Raw genomic sequence first — 21,438 nt, 5'->3', positions numbered from 1 at the left:
AAAGCAATTTTAGTTTCCAAAATCAGAAGTCTCCTACCTGAATCGGGTCTATTAGTATGTATGTTTATATAGGACTTATCACCCCTGATGAGTCATTGAAGTGCTCTGCAGCAACTAAGGCACTGCTCCAGAACCCAATGCTAAGGGTAAATGGTAATAGATTACTAAAATGTGCTTTGTTTTACTTGAAGGATTGTGTGGTTTGTACAGTTTGTGCTCTTGAGATCTCTTGCATTTTCTTTGGTGTTTCGAATAGGTAGGGTGACCAGATTTTCACAACCAAAAACCGTGACAGACACAAACATAGAAATAGGATTACATGTTGACACGTCATTGAGATATATATATATATATATATATATATATATAAATGTATTTATATCGCTGAATGACGTGTCATTTAGTGATATATGTGTATATATAATAACCCACCCCCTCTCCAATTGCTGTCAGAAGCTCCAGGGTCTGACTGTTGATGAGCCGGGCCGTAGGTTATGGGAGACCTTATACTCCCCTCATTAAATCCTGCTGTGCTGCTTGAATGATGCAAGGCAGCACAGCAGGTGACTCTGCAAATGTTAAGTTGTGTCTCTGGTGTGATAAGAGGGAACGGATAAAACGCGAACCTGCACAACTCTGTGATTAATGTCCACGTTCATCTGACCCTCTCTCAAAAACCTGTACATGCCTTAGTTTTGTCAAAAAGATGTCGGGACAGTCCTTAAAAAACCGGGACTGTCTGGGCAAAACCGGGACGTCTGGTCACCCTAGAATATGGCTACATTCATTGAGAAGGAATAGAAAAGGGAATACGCAAGATGCATACAAACCAACAGACCCAAGACAGGCGAGAGACTCACGATTTGTTTAAGCCAAAAATTGCTTTATTTTAGTTGTACTCTTCCCAAGATTGCCTATACTTTAATAGAAGGCAATTGGGAAAATACATTCCCCTGATTTTTTTTTAAATCTCGCACTCTCCTGGTCTAAAATATTGGCTTGCATGAAGATGTTATTGGGAGTAGTGGGCCTGTGTGCCTTTTAGTTGAATGAATTCAATAGAAGGACATCAGAGTGTGGATAGCATGTTTGGGAATCCTTTGTAGTCAGAAAGGATTGGGTTGAATCAGAGGAAAAGGTAGTCGTGAAAGTTTTGTTTTTTCAAATAAAATTAACAAATGTACAGACATACATACTCATATTTAAATATATATATATATGTTTAATTCTAACATTGCCAGAAATAACATGATTGTTGTCTATAAACATACATAGACATTGAGATGGGGTGCCATATAGAGTATAGGTTCGTTTGTTGGTTGATTATTGTGATTTTCTTCTTGTTGAAAAGTGTTCTTTTGCCACATATTGCCTCGTGGGAGACACAAAGCAGCTTGAAGGAGGATTGTCTAGAAACTGGTAACAATGGAGGGCCTTCAAGGCTGGGCAAACATGGACTTGTGGCTTTACATGTAAGAGTAGTCTGGCAGCAGAATTCTGAATTCTCTGTAATCTAATAGTTGATGAAAGTGAGGCAGGATATAGACCCTTAGCGTAATCTAGTTTTGATAGGACAAGAGAGATTGTTGCTTGGACTCTGTAGGGGAATCCTAGCTGTGGGAAGATGCATTGTGGAGTTTTCATGGGAAGAAAGCTTGATCTGGATACCCCATCCTTTTTGGAATTAATGGACAGCTCAGAGTTCATGGTAATTCAAAGTTTCCTATCTCCTTTTATACTTTTGGCACTGGTCTTAGATTGTCACAGGTGAGTATCTCAGTTTTAGAAGCATTCATTTTGAGGTGGATCCATGTCATTCACTGTCCAATGTCCAGCAGCAATTGAAGATTTTGGAATTTCCGGTATCCTTTGGACAGTCTAATGTAAGAAGTATAATTTAAGAAGTATCTGTGTGTCATCCACATAGGTGCATCAGGCAAACTAAAAAATATTGATCAGTTCTGGTAAGGATTTTATGAGGATGTTGAAAAGGAGGGATGAGGTGATAAAGCCTGGAGAGACTTCTGCTTCTATGCTGTAGTGCTGGGATGAGAAATTAGGCTCATGCAACACTTTTGTTCTGTTGTGTAAGTAAGATGAGATCTACTTGAGAGCAGTATTCTCAATGCCAGCTTCCTTGAGTCTTAAGAGTAGAGTGTCACAATACACTGTGTTCAAGGAAGCTGAAAATCAAAACAAGTGGCGCACGATCCCATTCTAATCTACTGAGTTTTTAAAGTCATCCCAGATGGAGAGTAGGCTGATTCAACACATCTTCCTGGATGGATTCCCATTTGGAAATCAGAAAGGAGTGAGTTTTCTTCAATTAATTTCGATATCTGGATGAAGACTGCTTTTTCTATAAGTTTGCCTAGGAATAATCCGTTTGCTTTAGACCGGTAATTGTTGGGGTCTAGAGGGTCCAGATTTGTTTCTTTAACAATGGGTGTATGAAATACTTTTTTAAGTCTTCTAGAAAAACTACTGCCGTTAAGGAGTAGTTGATCATTGTTCGTACTGGTATGAAGTTGATAAAAGAACAGCTGGTCCTGTGAGCCCTGTATTTGTGGCCTGACAAATGGCTTATAGCTGCTTTGAATAATAAAAGTGGTTTGCCAAAAGCAGGCTCTTCGGTCCCTTCCAAATGCAAGCAATAAATTCGAGCCATTTTTTCAGGACATAATCAAAAACACAGGCTGCCTGGTAACAGATCAGATGGCCTTGGTATATAGTTTGCTCTGCTGTAGAATTATCTTTGCAAAGGGAATCCCTAAGGGACCCACTTGCCTTTGATCATACACACTGGTGGGCTCTTGTGACCAGGCCAGAGGATTAGCGGGTGTGCTGTGCAGCGCAGCTAGCTTGATCTACAGCACACAGTGAAAGAATACACATATATATATATATATATATATATATATAAAACTTAAAGGGTATATTTTTATATTGATATACCTTATAAGTTAAATAAGATGCAGAAGTGGCATCTTAATTGCAAGCAATTATAGAACATCTACCCGCTTCTTTGTAATAATCATAACTACTAGCAACTGTTTGTACACATTGTATCTCTTGTAATGAGACCAGTTTTTTTGTAAAGCGCACTAAACCCTTTGGGTAATGTTTGTGCTTTATAAATCTTCTTGCAATCTCAAACTTGCTTTAAAATGCCCATTTGCTCACTCTTTTTTCAAACTTTTACTGGGAGGAGAACCCCCAAACCATCCCTATGATAGTTGGGCTCGCTCGTTTCGCAACATTCTTCTCCAACTTTTACACCCCACCACTTTCAAGCGTCACCAGCCGCCACTGATAGCACAACACACCTGCTTTAAGTTGTGTGCCTGATCTGAATGAATGCCGCTCAGGTTGTACCTTTACTATATGAAAGGAGACTTGCACTGGTGTACCCTTTCCTGTGCACAACAATGTGGCAAAGGAGATGTTTTTTTCCCTCTCTTTTTTCCCTTGCAATAAGGGTCAGACAAATGAGTCTGAATGAAAATTGCTCCAAAAGTCCATTCATCAGTTAAACACAAGCCTGTGGCTGGCAGATGGTGGCCTGCTTGACATGGAGTCACCTGATATCTAACCCGGAAGCACTGCTGCTAGCCCTTCCCCTCTTGCGCGTGCTGTGGTGTGCAGGGCAGAGGGCAGGACTTGCTGTCGGCCTTTCCTTTGCTGCTGGGGTGCCCCCTTGGGTATCTTGGGGTAGACCACTGCCCCGGCTGTGGCCAGAGGTAACACTCATTAGCAGGTTTCCCCCAGAGGTCATCCACTTGTTATTAGCTATGGCAAAGGTTCAGGCCACAGTTTTACTAGCAACCCGTGGACCGGAAGACACAAAATCCATTACACTTTTCCAGCTCTCCCATTTAAGATTTCCCTGGCGTATCTGATTTCTTTGAGGATGAAATGCGATTTGGCAAGAGCTCATCTGCTTTGCACCAAAACAAGTGCAGAGCAGTGCAGGTCACAGCTGTGGCCCCTAGCAGGCCCAGTGGCTGCTGTTGGTGCCGCCAAGGTATTTGTAATTTAATGCTGCTAACTTGATATTTTTCCTCTAATTTAGACCCCGCTGTCTTCTATATGGATGTGCGGCCCGCGGGTGATTCCAATCACCAGGTTGTGTCCCACAAAGGCATTAATGTTGCTGCTCTGAGCTGACACTGAGGATACAAACTGTAGGACCATCATCTGGGAACAGTTCAAGGCGCCTTCTTGGATGCGGGACTCGGAGCACTAACTGTTGAGTAACCTCGGCAAAGTCTGAAACCTCGAAATTGTATTTTTTCTAACAGTAGCCTTTGGTCTACAAGTTTTTTACATATTTTAGTCAGGACTCAAATTGTAAGCCTGGCCTACTGGCTTTGCCATTGCTTGTGTTCATGTGACGTGGGGTTTTTGTCGCGCACACTGTACAAACTGAAGGTCGATTTTAAGATGCCCAGCCACTTTTCCTCAACAATCGACATGTTCATTCATAGAGTAACCCTTCGGAATTGTTTTCCCTCTTTCTTTCGTGGCATTGAAGTCCTGGCTGAGCACACACCTCCCTTTTGTAATGAAATGGCGGTTCCCTTCGTGTCGTTGAAGCCTTTACTGCACATGCACCTAGAAGAATGATTGAGCCCTGCCAGTCTGCCGTGCCAGCGTTTTTAGGGCACTGCTCTAGAGCTTGGCACAATATTAAAGTATTTGGTGCTGTAGTAGAAAAATAACATTTTGCCCATGGAGTCCTCCCATTCCCCTGAACACAGGCAACTCTGAGCCCTTTTATTCTAATATGAGACCACCACTAGGTGCCATATGTCCGTCCCGGATGGTAGCACCTTATAGAAGCGCCGACCCGGGTATATTTACTGCATTGTGTACAAAGCATCGAGCGTCAACCACGAACTCGCATCTCTGCAGTAGGTGGTCCGTTCAGACCGGGAACGGACCCTCACTGATGTCCAGGTGCAAGCCTGGTCACGAACAAACCCTGACCTGCCAAGACCATGATTACAAGGTGAAGGCTCCCACCCAGGCCTACCTGTGTCTAAAATCGTGAATAATTGGAGGAGTATGAGCCAGGAAGTCACCATGCTTTATAGATGAAGGGGAATGCGTTTTATGAAATGTAACCAAAGAAGCCCATGCCCTTGGAAAACCAGTGATGTCTTGTCTGCCACATAGACGGCTGTTTTAAACTGTGTAAAACGGCGCATGAGACTCAAGTAAGGTTTCAACTGCGAAGAGCATGTGATGGTTTGCAGCTCGGTGCACTGATTTCCGAAACACCTGTGAAAAAGACATTTAGCGGCTAGAGCAATGCCATTCTCTATAAGAAGGCCTATTGTGCTACATGTTGCAGGCTGGTCCCATAAGTCACCTTCGTGCTGTATTTATACCAAATCAATCAATTCAGCCCATGTATTAAGTTCCTCCCGCCACCTGCTTGAGCTGTGCCAGCAGTGCTTAATTTGTGCTTGGTGTTTCCGGTGCTAAGCACCAGCACTTATTTTTTTAGGGCCGGCACTTTTTCTTCTGCCCCAAGCATTTACTGCCGCAAAAGACACATATGGGAAAGACGGAGGAAGAGAACAACGAAAAAGCGTTAGAAAGGAAGAAAGCAGAAAGCTGCAAGAGTGAGCTGGAGGGGCAGGGAGTGGCTGTAAATGGATTGAAGAGGCCCGAGATAGCTTCAGGATTACGCTCCCTCAGTATTCAGTGCTCCCACATTTATTTGCAGCAGCCGCGTGTTTAAGAGGAGGGCTTTGGGCACCGGCACGTTTTTATGTACAAATTAAGCACTGTGTGCGAGCAGAACTCTTCTGGCTCATGGCTGTTTGGCGACTGTGTAATACCAATGCCAAGTCCATAAGACTGCAGGTGACAGAGCTAGTCTTGGTCCTCAAAAAATCACCCAATACGGTCACATCGGGGTAAGAGGGATATCAGGATCCGTGGCACTTGGCACTATCGATGATCCGAAAAAAACTGCGACCTCCTCAGTGCACCTAGAGAACCCGTCTACACGCTGGGGAACATAGGGTTAATTCTCTTGGGAGTGATATACATGTGATGCAGATTGTAATGCTGCGTTAATTTAAACGGTGCATTTCTGGATACCTTGTAGAAGCACTTCAGTACAGAGGTCCAATCAGAAGCTGTGATGCCTGTATCTTCAGCCCATTTATACCGCAGTACCTTCAAGTCACCCCCTCCAAAGATTATATGAGCAAGCAGTATAGGAGTCGCTCTAGTCCTGCTGGTGACTATATGCTGCAAACATTCATGCTCAGCGAGTATTTCCATACCCTGTGTCCACCACCTGTGCTACTCCTACCACAGCTAACCCTAGGGGTTCCTCAGCACCCTGTCATGCACCTATTATGGTTCTTTCATTTAGTATATAACACGATTCGTTTCTAAAGCATATTGTGTTTGTTTAGAGATATGTATCTCTTCTTTATTGTGACATTTGAATAAAACAATGCTAAACCCTAGCCAAAACCGCATAATCGATAACATGTTTTCACTACGAAAACTGCTGAAAAAGCAATTGGGAGAAGACGGTACCATTTATTGTGTCTGCTTGCAGATGTGTTCTGTACAATGATTCACTGGGAGAAACCAGAGAGAAGCAACAGTATAGAGAACAGACCAGTCTTCAGCCAGGAGCTGAATCAGGGATACTGACAAATAAAAGTATCCCCCTTAAAGCCTCAACTCTCTAACAAGACCAGCCAGATCATCTTCATAATGGCCTCCAAAGGAGAGAGCTCCTCAGGGTAAGCAATGCTACTTGAATATTAAAAAAAATGCAGACCAGTCACTACAGGCTACAGAAAACACTTTCAAAAGTACAGCCCAGCTTCAGCCACCAGGAGTACCCAGCATTTATATGGATAACTACCAGATGTGGGCCTATAGTCCTATCCTTCTCCCTTTATGTATTTCACTCTCTCAGGTCCTTTACCTTTGAACTTCATATAAAGACCTCCACAATCAGCGCCAAGAGGCTGCTCAGGAGGATCTTGCATTAGGACACACAACTGAGAAGAAGAGAGGCCTTGTAGGAGCCAAGTTTGATGAGCTGAATATGTCCACTTCAGCACCAGCGAAGAGTCCGCACCACGTGTAAAGGTGAGGTCCTGGAGTCTCGAAGTTTGCCTCCGCAGTGTGAGGGACTGTGTACATCCATGGATTTTGGGTGCTGGGGAACTCAGACACCTGAACACAATCATGGTCAAAGGACCAAGAGGAACAGTTGGGCCTCCTTATCATAAACCAAAACGCACAGTGCAGGTTACCCTAGGATTATTTCCCAAACTTTGGGGATCCGATGGACCAATCCAAAAATTTTGCATCGAGTCCATCCAGGACTGCCTTACAGTCTAAGTTCACAAGTGGTCAAAACAAATTCAAAACTTTTAATGGTATGGCCTCACACACCCTGGGCGTCACCCTACTATGCCACCGCAATCTCTAGCGGCAGCTCAGCTACTCCAATTCAGTACTTGGGAGCCTATCCTGATGGGGGTAGGATCCACACAAACGCACATGAATTAAAAATCCCAGGAACCCTTACAAAGATCTGTCTTTATTTAGTGCTGATGAAGGTGAGATGATTTCAAACTGTGTATACAATGATACCAGAGTCGTCATTACACAGCATCAAATGGGTTGATAAGTTTCAGTCGTATGACCCAGAGGATTCGTGGCTTTCTTGAGGTACCAGAGATCCCATATTCCCTCAATTCTGCGTGTCACTCCTGCAGTCCATGCAAACACGCGCACACAGCCCATACTAACTGGTATCGGTTGTTACATTGTCATGCTAAATGGGGATTCTCAATCAGCGTGTCGTTGATGAGCTCCCTGCGCCCCATGAGGGAGATAGATGAGGTTGGCCTCATAGTCACACATTCGTCAAAGGTTAAACCCTGCCGGTACACCTACCGTGGACACCTGGTCTCCTCCCATTGAGGATCTCAAACCTGACCTAGTTCTGTTGCAACACGAGGCACTAAAAAGCCATGAGGAGCTAACTGAAACTAGGACAGAGTCTGTGAACCATCAGTATCTGCAAACTTATTTATCTGCTCTCAGTGATACAAAGCTGCAATTCATCATAAGTCAGTGCTTTACAACACTCCAAACAGAAACAAATAAACAAATATTCCAGCTATATTTTTTTTACAGGGTGCACGCGGGGGGAGAGTGCAGTTACTCCAAGATCTTTTTTGCTGGAGTTCAGTCCAGTGATCCAGGGAATCCCATGGGCCGCAGGCTCCATGGACTTGGTCATGTAACCATTAATCTAATGGGATGACCACTGCTTAATTTGTTCAGTGGTTGCAGGTGGCGGACACTGGCACTGGCTTTCGCTACAAAGAATTATTTTTCAAACTTTGATCCAGTGCAAAAGACACAAAAGCAGCAACAGGAGAAATACGGGTGTTGACGAAGGACAATGAAAAACAGAGAAAGGAGGGATGAAAATAATGGGTAAGTGTAAGATGCAGAGACAGGAGTAAAGGGTGGCAGAATAAAGAGGTATGAGGTGGAAATCAAGAGTAGGCAGCTTAGGGATCCTTTACACCTGCACTTGGCAGTGAGATCCTGGGAAAATCTTTGGGCCTTGGAACTCATTGTTCAGGGTGAAGGCCACACCCGCAGGGGGCTTGAGGGGGCCGAAGCGGGAACCTCGCCAAGGCCAGGGGACATGTACACCCAAGGGAAGAAAGGGCGCAAAAAAAAAAAAATACCAGCAGGAAATGGCACCCCCCACCCCACTTTTGGCCATGCGGAAGTCAAGAGGTGTGGGGGGCAAGAGCACCAAATGGACAAGAAAGGGCGCAAATCAAGTGGCCAATAGAAGGCCATTTTGTATTTGAAATCACCCCAGGGAGGTTTTGGGGGGCATTTAAGCAGGTACCTACGGCCTGGACCTCTACAATGAGTGGGGCAGCAGGGCAGCGAATTTCAAGAAACTGCGGCCCATGTTTTCCAAACTACCTCAAGATTTATGCGTATCACTGTTTGGAGTAGGCCGCATGCAGGGGTTTACAACTTAAGCACATGGGTCCCACCAGCAATTTCCTGAAAATGGCCGCCATGAAGATGGCAGATCACCAAGGGAAGCTCCTTGCCCCCACACCGCAGAGTTGTTTGCAGGGATGGGTTTCTTGTCCGTGCTTCAGCGCTTTCAGACAAGCCTTCATTATGGCACCCCGAGCCTGGGAAGGGGAGGCACCTTGGAGGGGGTCCAGAGAGCCGACTCATTCAATGCTGGGCCAAGGAGGAGGCCTGCGGGGTGGGGAGGGGGCAGAATGGTCATCAGCGTGGCCACCATCTCACGCAGCCTTCCTATTACAAAGATATTTGGCTCATGGTGGCAATTAATGCCAACATGGCGGAGGTGGATGGAAACCGCTCAGCGCCTCAGGGGAGAGGGAGAGGAACGCAAGAGAGGAGAGAGAAAATGGGGGAGAGAGGAGGGTAGATGCTGAGGAGAGAGTGTGAGGGTGAAGGGAAGAAAAGACTGGAAAATAGCGAGGCAGAGGAAGGAGAAAAATAAACAAAAGAGAGAAAAAACAAGCGCGTGACAACTGCTTTAATGACTGAGTCTAGAAAGCTCTCGTAACTCAGTATTTGGAGCCACGTCAACTAGGTAAAGAGGGAGGGATGGCGAGAGTAAAAGGAGAAGGAAAGAAAAAAGACGCAGAGTGAACGTGAAAGAAGAAAGGGAGCCGTGGAGGGAGTGAGGATGATAGAGGGGGTCAGAGAGAGGAAAGATAGGGGGAGAAAAAGGAAGCCCAAAAGAAGTGGGGGTGACGAGTCTAGGAAGAGATAATAAAAACGAGGGACAATGGGAGAGAGAGGGACGTAGAGAGGAGTGGACAGAGACCGGGAATAAAGGGAAGGGAAGGGGGGGATAAGGGACGGTGAGAGGTAAGAAAGAGTCACAAAGAGCGGGACTAAAAAAAAAAAGACAAGAAAAAGAAGAGAGGAACTGAGTCCAAATGGAGAAAAAGCAGGAGACAAGTGTAATAGATACCAGGGAGAGGAGAGAAGGGGAGGGAAGAACTGGGAAGAGTGAGGGGTCAGAAAAGAGAAGAGAGAACAGATTGATAGAGACGACAAGAACCAAAATAGACAGAGAAAACAGAATGAAAGATGACAGGTCTGGTTTCCACAGGGAGCGAAGAACGAGGAGAGCGAAATGGGGAAAGGATGTGGCGCAATGGTCAGAGCTGCAGACCTTGGAGCTGGGGAACCAGGCTCGAGTCTCGGTGTCAGCGCAACATCATCGTGTGATTCTGGGCAAATCACTTACTCTCCCTGTGGCTACCTTATGTAACATATCCGGTGGTCATGGTGGCCATACCAGTGGGTCGAGTTCGCGCTACATAAAACTGGAAACAAAATTAAAAAAATAAAGCAACACTGTGGCACAGAACAGAAATCATTATAAAGAAGTGAGAAAGACTTGCAGCGCAGAGTGGAAGAGGGTAAAAAAAAAAGAGGTGGAGAAAGTGAAAGAGGAGGAGGGAGACATTAGCAGGGCAACAAAAAGGAGACAAAAAGGGGCATGAAAGGTGGAGAGACAGAATAAGACAGTAGGGGATCAGAGAAGGGAGGAGAAAACCTATAGCTGGCAGAAAAGGCGCCAAAGTACAGCTATGGCACCAGCGAAGGCCCAAACATCCTTACTGAAAACTCTTGCAATATCAGCAAATACCGAGAGATCTCGAATGCTTTGATAGCACATATAAACACATATCACACCAATAAGGGATTACTCAGCTGAAATTAGGGAGGGAGAATGTGGAACTAGAAGACAGAATAAAATACTGAAATGCTTTTTGACAGTTATTTCAACTTTAATAAATAGGAAGTACACTTGAAATTAACACAATTCTAACATCTGATCCCGATGCAAAGAAATCTGACATGTCTTAGGACATCAAACTCACTGCCACAATATGAAGAGCTGACAGTCCGGAGTTATCCAAAGTTATGCGCCAAGCAAATGGGGAGAACCTTCAGTTGTTCACAGCACGATTTTAGTCTCTTATAGTAAGTCTGCTTGAACTTTCATTTTATATCACTTGTCTACATGTGCACCCTCTTCACAGGATTTTCCAACTCAAGGCACAACAATTCTTCTAGCATGCAAACACCACAGGCCCTTCTATTGCAGTACGAACACAGGGCAGCCGCCTCCTTGCTAAGGTTCACCCTATACTACATCTAAAGACGTCCGTGCAAGTCCATATGTCCTCCAGATGACTCAATGAAGCTGCCTGACAAAAATGGAATTGCTTCTGAAAACTGCATCCACCCAAGCGCCGAACCTGAACCATCACAAATCCTCCAAGGAACCATGACTGCATTAGAAGCAAAGGTAGGTCAGGGAGATAATCATGTTTTAAACATCAGAATATCATGTGATTGTTCAAACCATCTCATGAATCAGAAAATCCTTTCTCATGTGCTAGTATGATGTTAAACTTAACACCACCTGTTTTCCTAAATTACACGTTCAACACACAGAAGCCAAATCCTTAAAACCGCCTAAAACTCTGAGGTCCACATTGACTATCCAACTAGTTCAAATTTTTATTTTCACTAAATTAATATGGTCTTTCTCCAAGCACCCACTTCTATCCTGGAACCAAAAAAAAAAAAGTGGTGAGGCCTTGTGCCAGCGATCTCTTTGCAGTGAGCCCTGGACAGAGGCGGCTTGCTCTTACGAATCTGTTTGCTTGAGGGCACTCTGGTCTCCGCCGACTACTCACCGGACGGTGGGAGTCAACAAAAGAAAGCAAAAGTGACCATGAAGGACAGAAGGACCTGGTACAGCTTTTGACTGAAGAAAACTGTAATGGGTTTGGTGGCTTTCATCCCCCAGAAGTAGTATCTGTGACAGCTTGACTCCAGGAAAAGGCACCACCGCATTTAGCAGTTTTACCTAAGGGACATCTGAGTGGTTAGCTGCAGCTTTGAGCCTATGAATGATCAAAAGATGGAAATTTCCATCCCATCAGTCCCCGTGAGCAGCCTCTTTGCCCACCTTAACCTTCCTCTTTGATACTGGATGAGCACACCTATGCACACCACCACAACCAGAGGATGACCCAGGAGACAGCAGGGCTGGGGCAGAGTCAAGAGCTGTATAATGTCAAGGTACAGTGTGGAACCAAGGTTGCGCAACAGCATCAACAGACCTAACAGAGCCTAAACAACAACTATACCTTGCAAGCCTTGCTGCAGATGTAAGTGCAGCCTTGGGAGAGTGAAAGGAAACTGTGCCCCACTAGAGTGTGGGGTAAATGAATGTGTTTAGACCTTGATCTTATTCTGCTACAAGTAGGCAGGCTCAAGGTAGAACAGACTCTCAGAGCTAACTGTCTGAATTACATCTGTCCTCTGCATTTCATATGTGCTGTTTCCAGTACCGAACATCTCAAAAAGATGTTGGGAAAGAGCGGTGCTTCAAATGCACTTAGGTAGTTGATGACCATCTGGTTTTGGGGCCAGGCCCCTTTAAAACCTAGATCCAGGAAGTGATGAAATAGCTGTCCAACGCTTCAGAGCATTACCTGGTCTTGTGCTCCTAGCACCAGGGCACTTGCAAAGCTTATGTCACGTGATTAGCCCTCAGTCATCTTTGTTGCACCTTTGAATAAACTAGGCAAACGAGAAGAACAAAGAAATTCCTTTTAGGTGAGCTCCATTTTTTAAATTTTTTATTAACAAGCGACCCAAACCTATGCACCAGGATTGCTTCCGGGCTAGAGGGGCCTCTGATGGCTCAGGAGAATAATGACAACCACACTTTATAAATTGGGTATTTTAAATCCAGAATTCATTTTACTGAGTTCCTGTCGAAGGAATAACCTTAGTAGCCCTTTCCACCCTGTTGCATCTTGGTTCATGTGCTCTGAAAGTTAAAGTTATCGCCATATTACCTACGTTCATTTTGAAGTATTTTAAAGAGTAACACAGAGTATGGCTAATGGGACTAGAATGTTCCATTACATACATGACTACATCAGTATATACTAAATTGGCTAAAGGAACTAGAATGTTCCCCTACATACATGAGCACATCAGTACAAACTAAACTGGCTAAAGGGACTAGAATGTTCCACTGCATCCATGACATCAGTACATACATGAGCACATCAGTGTAGACTAGAATGTTCCACTACATACATGGGCACAGCAGTACACACTAGAATGTTACACCACACACGGGTGCATCAGTACACACTAGAATGTTTCACTCACACATGGGTGCATCAGCGCATACTATAATGTTTCACTACACACATGGGTGCATCAGTACATACTAGAATATTCCACTACATACATGGGCACATCAGTACACACTAGAATGTTCCACCACACACATGGGTACATCAACACATACTAGAATGTTCCACTACATACATGGGCACATCAGTACACACTAGAATGTTTCACTACACACATGGGTGCATTAGTTCATACTAGAATGTTTCACTACACACATGGGTGCATCAGCGCATACTATGTTTCACTACACACATGGGTGCATCAGTACATACTAGAATGTTCCATTACATACATGGGCACATCAGTACACACTAGAATGTTCCACCACACACATGGGTACATCAACACATACTAGAATGTTCCACTACATACATGGGCACATCAGTACACACTAGAATGTTTCACTACACACATGGGTGCATACTAGAATGTTTCACTACACACCTGGGTGCATCAGTATATACTAAACTGGCTAAAGGGATTAGAATATTCCGTGTGCTTTTGTAAATTGACACTAGGTTTTCTTTTACAGCTAATTTCAGACATAAATCATCTGAATGAAATACATTTTTTTGTAAAATACGGTTATTGCGTGCAATGGTTACTGTTGACCATTTTTGTACGTGTTGATACATTTTATTACAAATGAGTTTGCCATTTTTAATGTATTCCTCAGATGGAACGGAAGTTGACAAAAACAAACTACGGAAAAAGGCATTGAATACAGAGCACTGCCTCTTAAGGTAACCTTTGTATTTATTCTGTAGCTATTATATTTTGCTTTCCCGGGACTTTCTGCAGACCATGGATTTGGCCTCAATAGTTTAATTAAAAAGAGATGTAGCCCGGGGGTGGTAATTGTGTCCAAATAAATCCCTCTGTAATTGACTGTTTTTCCAGTACACCAGTTGTCAGCAAGAACAATTTGGAGCTGTTAATCCAATTATAGGCAAAACTGATCTGGCTGAGATCTGCGCCCTTTTCTCACCCAATGAACGGCGCTGCTAAAAAATAAATATACACTTTTATCGAATTTATTTTGCTTAGATTTATGGGGAAACGGTACATGAGGCCTGGACTTTAAATGTTTTCATCATAAACGAGCCCTGGCTTTCAGGCTATTCTGAGATGAGCACTGGCCTTAAGGCATCTGCTTCGGAGATGGGCCATGAGCTTCAGGCATCTTCTTTAGAAATGAGCCAGGGGTTTCAGGAGACTCTCAGGTGAGCTCTGGTCTTCAGGTATTTCGTTGTGAGATGACCATTTGGCTTCGGCAATGTTTGAGATGACCATGTGTTTTAGACATTCCTCTTCATAGATGAGCCCTGTGCTTTAGACCTTACCCTTCAGAGATGAGCCATGTGCTTTAGACCTTACCCTTCAGAGATGAGCCATGTGCTTTAGACCTTACCCTTCATAGATGAGCCCTGTGCTTTAGACCTTACCCTTCAGAGATGAGCCCTGTGCTTTAGACATTACCCTTTAGAGATGAGCCCTGTGCTTTGGACATTACCCTTCAGAGATGAGCCCTGTGCTTTGGACATTACGAGATGAGCCCTGTGCTTTAGACATTACCATCCAGCAATGAGTCCTGTGCTTTAGACATTACCATCCCGCAATGAGCCCTGTGCTTTACACACTACCCTTCAGACAGGAGCCCTGTGCTTTAGACATTACTCATTCAGAGATGAGCCCTGTGCTTTAGACATTACCCTTCAGAGATGAGCCCTGTGCTTTGGACATTACCCTTCAGAGATGAGCCCTGTGCTTTGGACATTACCCTTCAGAGATGAGCCCTGTGCTTTGGACATTACCCTTCAGAGATGAGCCCTGTGCTTTAGACATTAGCCTTCAGAGATGAGCCCTGTGCTTTAGACATTACCCTTCAGAGATGAGCCCTGTGCTTTAGACATTACCATCCCGCAATGAGCCCTGTGCTTTACACACTACCCTTCAGAGATGTCCTGTGCTTTAGATATTACCTTTCAGCGATGAGCCCTCTGCTTTAGACATTACCCTTCAGAGAAGAGCCCTATGCTTTGGACTTTACCCTTTAGAGATGAGCCCTGTGCTTCAGAGATTTCCTTCAGAGATGAGCCCTGTGCTTTAGACATCACCCTTCAGTGATGAGCCCTGTGCTTTAAAGATTTTCTTCAGAGATGAGCTCTGTGCTTTAGACACTACCCTTCAGTGACGAACTCTGTGCTTTAGACACTACCCTTCAGCGACGAGCTCCGTGGTTTAGACACTACCCTTCAGCGACGAGCTCTGTGCTTTAGACACTACCCTTCAGCGACGAGCTCTGTGCTTTAGACACTACCCTTCAGCGACGAGCTCTGTGCTTTAGACACTACCCTTCAGCGACGAGCTCTTTGCTTTATATGAACAAGTTACTTACCTTCTGTAGCACATCTGGTAGAGACAATATCTAGCTGCAGATTCCTTACCTTTGAATTTCCCAGGCGTCAGCCCGTACCTGAAAACCGTTGCGTGAGCAGTACCCCTATGTGCCATCAGATGGCTTTGTTTGATTCCATGCGGCGGCGGTGCCGGAAGCAACGTACCAGTCACCTAACGCACCACTCAGTGGCACAGGCGTCAGTTACTTTTCAGGACTTTCTACGCCACACGCGCAGAGCCATGAAATGAACTTACAAATGTGTGTCAAAACTAGGGCCCTGAAAGAGGAACAGCCTTAGTGATCTGTCCGCGGAGCGGGGAGGCATGGGTTGGCCTGTAGGGAATCTGCAACTAGATTTTGTCTCTACCAGATAACGAGTTACCGAAGGTAAGTAAGTAACTTGTTAATCTGATAGAGACTGCTAGCTGCAGATTCCTTATCCTTTAATTAGATTCCCAAGCCGTATCCTCCTGGTAGTGGGCTGCGTACAAATTGACTATACTAAGAAGTCCTGCAGGTCCAAACTAGCAAAATGCCCGTCCCTGCGGACCTGACAGTCCAAGCAGTAGTATTTGGCAAAGCCTGGCAGTTGTCCAGTACTGGAACTTCACAAGCTAACTCCGTGGTCGCAACATTTCCTCTGGTGGAATGGGCTCTCAAGCCCGCAGGAGACTGCTTTTTTCGCCTGGGCGTAGCAGATCTTGATACAGAGAGCAACCCAGCGCAAAATGGTTCATTTCTTTCATTGTGAAGGTTTAAAAAAAAAAAAAAAAACTTTTTGGCTTTTCCCTCATTTCCTGTCCTTTTTAGCTTTTCCCTCTTTTTCTGTCCTTTCCCTGACCCTCTCCCTCCCTCACAGCTCCTGCGGGCCTGCCCCCTCCCCGTGACGTGCCTTTCCCACCCTCCTGCCTCCCAGCTGACCAGCGCACCTCACCCCCCTCCTCTTCTTAATGGCGGCCGCAGCGCAGTGAGAGGGCAACTACACTGACCTCCTGGTCAGCATCTGCTGCCCTCCCCGGAACGGACTGATCTCAGTTCGAGGCCCTTTTCCACACGCAGGCTCCTGCCTGCGCCTCATCCCTGGTGGTCTAGTGGCCATCACAAGTCTCCCTCTCTCTCTCTCCTTTACTCCTGCTTCTATATATATTTTAGGGGGGGTGGTGTGTGTGTGCACGTTCTCTCACTTTTTTTTCCCCTCTTTCTGTCCTTTTTGCTTTTCCCTCTTTTTCTGTCCTTTCCCTGCCCCTCTCCCTCCTGTGCCGCTCCTGCGGGCCTGTCCCCTCCCCACGTGATGTGCCTTTCCCACCCCCCTGCCTCCCAGCTGACCAAACCACCCCACCTCCAGCCCCCTGTTCTTCTTAATGGCAGCTACAGCGCAGTGACCTGGACCAACCCCACCTCGGGACCGGACATGTCCATCCCCATCCCGGACGGATAGAGCATCCTAAGGAGGGACGGGCCCTCCCGCCCGGGCGGAGGACTCGGCATTGTACACAAGTCCTCATTACGTGTCAAGGCCAATTCAGAAGAACAGTGCACCACCATGGAACACCTTCACGTCCTGGTCCACACCGATCACAACTCCTCCATCCGCGTCGCCCTGGTCTACAGACCACCCGGGCCCGCCCAGCATTCATCGACGACATTGTAGACATCGCCACCCCCTAGGCCCTGTCGTCTGATGACTGGACCACAACGATACAAATAACGTCGCTCTACTTCACAGCCTCGCCACCCTCTGCCTCAGACAACGGATCACCACGCCCATCGCAGGACACACACTGGACCCGACCTCAAGAAACCGGATGATCACAGAGACCATCTCTACCCCAAACTGGACCGACTACTGCTGCCTACACTTCACCATCACTGCACCCAGTAGCTGCATCCGTGCCCCCAGGACCCTCCCACAGGAAATGGAACAAAATAACCAACGAGCAGATCACCACAACTCTCGCCAAATCCCTCCTGCCTCCCTCCAATGGCGCCAAAAACCGCAGCCTGCAATCTCAATGCATGGATCACCAAATGTGCAGACACTCGAGCCCCCCTCCGTCTGACATCCGCCAAACACACACCAAAGAAAGCCAGCAGATTTACCACCGAATTCCAAGAATCCAAACACACCCACAGGCACCTAGAGAAAAAATTGAGGAATAGCCAAGCCAGCAAAGACTTCGCCTCCTTCAGAGCCGCAACTGCCATCCACTGCTGACACATCAAGAACGCAAGAAAGAACGCACTCCGGGAATGCAGCAACTCCTCCACACACTACACAAAGGAATTTTCCTCAGTCATCGAGTTCAGAAATCCCCTCTCCAAAGCCACCAGCATCCCCCCATCGCAAGACCTCTGCGACAAACTCACCACCTTCTTCCACCGCAAGATCCAAGACATACAACAGCTTCCTCCCGGAAAACCAACCCAGCACCAGAACCTACGACGGCACCCCAACCTCCCCTCCTGACCCACCCAGACCATCCACAGCTGGTTCACGCTCACCACGGAGGAAACAGAAAGCATCATGAACAGCACCCACTCTGGAGCCCCCACTGACCCTTTCCCGCACCACATCTATGTGAGAGCCAGCACATCCATCGCCCTGAGCTCCGGAACATGATAAAACGCTCAATCAACACTGGCACCTTCCAAGAGGACTGAAATCAAACCGAAGTACGCCCCCTCCTGAGGAAACCCTCTGCAGACCCATCAGAACCAAAGAACCTCTGGCCCATCTCACTGCTACCCTACCTGGCCAACATACTGGAAAAAGTCATCAACACACAACTACGAAATTTCATCGAGGTCAAAAACTCTGGACAGCTCCCAGTCCAGGTTCCGCAGGAACCACAGCACGGAGACAGCTCTTCATGCAGCCACCGACAACATCCGATCACTTTTAGACCACGGCCACACCACAGCACTCATACTCCTCGACCTCTCAGCGGCCTTCAACACGGTCTCCTACAACACACTGTGCACCAGACTCGACGTAGGACTAAGCGGAACAGCCCTGAAATGGGTCAACTCCTTCCTTTCTGGAAAGACTCAGAGGGTCAGGCTCCTTCCCTAAACATCTAAACCCACAGGAGTCAACTGCTGAGTTCCCCAAGCATCCTCTCGGATTCCAACTCTTTTCAACATATACATGACCCCACTTGCAGCCATCGTCGGAAGCCACAGAATGAACATTGTGTCATATGCAGATGACACACAACTCATCATTCCCCTCACTGAAGACCCGGACGTGGCCAAAAGGAACTTCCACTCGGGAATGGAAGCCGTCACCACCTGGATGAGAGAAAGCTGCCTCAAGCTCAACTCTGACAAGACAGAGCTCATCATTTTCGGAAAAGCCACCTCAGCATGGGACGACTCCTGGCGGCCAATATCTCTCAGCACCCCGTCTTCACCGACCTAGCACACCCACAACTTAGGCAAAATCCTCAACTCCTCCCTATCTATGAACTCAGTCACCTCCTCCTGTCGGCACACCCTCCAACTCCGGAAAAAGTTTAAATGGATCCCAGCAGACTGCCGCAGGACAGTCACCCACACCTTAGTCGCAAGCAAACTTGACTACCGCAAAGCTCTCTACTCTGGCACCACGACGAGAAACATAAAAAAGCTGCAACTCATCCAGAACGCCGCAGCCAGACTTGTCCTAAACCTCCCACGCCAAGAACATATCTCCCAGCACCTGATGACCCTCCACTGGCTCCAGACAGAAAAACGAATCACCTTCAAGCTATTCACGCACACATACAAAGCCATACACAACGTCGGACAGGCATACCTGAACCGCTGGGTCTCCTTCCACACCCCCGTCAGATCCCTCCACTCCACTCAACTGGCTCTGGCCACTATACCACGCATTCGAAAAACCACCACAGGAGGACGATACTTCACCTACATCGCAGCAAAGAGCTGGAACAACCTGCCCCTAGACCTCAGTCAAAGCTCATCGTTCACCATCTTCAGGAAAAACATCAAGACATGGCTCTTCTGATAAAGCTCCATCCCCCTGCCCCCCTGTGCCTTGAGACCCTCACAGAAGAGTAGCCGCGCTTTACAAAATCTGATTGATCCATGAGACCCCCATCGGAGCCGAGGCAGAAGCCACCAGCGTGGAACCTCATACGGCCTCTTCGAAAATGGTGGGGCCAGAAGGTGCTCCGGAGGGGTTGGTTGGCCCCCTCAAAGGTGAGACGCATGGCCTCGTAAATTTGTTTTTAAATTTGAGCTCCTGTATATGGGGGAGGCACAGAGTCGAACCTGTCAACAGCTCAGCAGAACCTTGCTTCGAATGCCGATGTACCTCACTCGTCAGGTCCGCTGACTGATGAGGTGAAGGAGAAGTCCACTTAGACTTCTTCTTCTTCTTGTGCCCCTTCCCAGAGTGTCCAGAGGACCCGGAGTATGAGGAAGCGGACTTGGGGCTCCAGGAGCAGTCCAGCAACCTGCTTCTCGATCGGAACCGAGACCTCCAAGAAGTCACGCTAACTGGTGTCAACCGCTGGGCCACAATCAGTTACAGGGACGGCTCTCTCAAAGCTTTCAGCGCCATGGACCAGCAGTCCAAGCACGACTTTGAATTGTGCTTGCGCTTGAGACTCTAGAAGCACACCAAGTGTGGGGCAGTTACCGACATTACATGGTTACAGGTGCCACGCGGCTTGAAACCTATTTTCCTAGAAGACAACCTTGACGCACTCCCAAAAATTGTCGACAAAGTCGAAAAAACTTGTCAAAAAGATACAGAGGGGTAGCTGTTCTCTGGATCAGCGCTAATTGGTGTAGAAAGAAAAAAAACTGATGTCCGCACGCCTGAGTGGTACCCACATATGTGACCGTGATGTTACTTCAAGTGCCAACGACACTGCGCAGAACCAAACAAAGCCACCCGATGGCACACAGGGGTACTGCTCACGCAAGTTTCCAGATCCAGTCTAATGCCTGGGAAATTCAATGGTAAAGAATCTACAGCTAGAAGTCTCTATCAGGTATTACCCTTCAGAGATGAGCCCTGTGCTTTACACATTTCTTTCAGAGATGAGCCCTGTGTTTTAGACACCTCCTTCAGTGATGAGCCCTGTGCTGCAGGTATTTCTTTGATAGGTTCAGCACTTCAATTATCTCCCCTTGTGATACACTATAGGTTTCAGCCATCTTTTTCTGCGATGAATTCCTGCTTCAAGCACCCCTTTCCAATATAAGCACTAGGTTTCAAGGATCATCATCTTAGATAAGACCTTGGCTTTGGCAATTTCTGAGCTGAGCCCTTGGCTTCCAGCATCTCCTTCGTAGAGGAGTCCTAGGCTGCTTTTCCCTTCCCACAGGAGCTATGAACTTCAGGCATGCGGCACATGAATTCCAGAAATCAAATATTTATTTGGGATCAGCCCCACGCTTCATGCATCTTCATCTTAGATGAGCCCTGGACTTTAGGTGTCTCTTTCAGATAAGGGCCTTCGTGTCATGACTCATAAATGGAAGCCTATCTCAGCTCTTACAAAAGAACTCAGTCTGTGCCCATGAAAACTTCCAGGTACATTTGTGGAATAGCTCAAGGGAACTATTTTTTGATGCAGTTTCAGGCATTCTTTTGCGAGCATCCTCTGCGCCACAGGAGAGGAAAAGTTTGTTGGTAAGTTGGACTCAGAACTTCGAAGGAGATGGTGGTACTTGTGATGCTGTCAAGTCTTGGTGGCCATTTTGGCTCC

The sequence above is a fragment of the Pleurodeles waltl genome, chromosome 11, assembly GCF_031143425.1.
Source record: "Pleurodeles waltl isolate 20211129_DDA chromosome 11, aPleWal1.hap1.20221129, whole genome shotgun sequence".
Lineage (NCBI taxonomy): Eukaryota > Metazoa > Chordata > Amphibia > Caudata > Salamandridae > Pleurodeles > Pleurodeles waltl.
Note: the sequence above shows the minus strand (reverse complement) of the source record.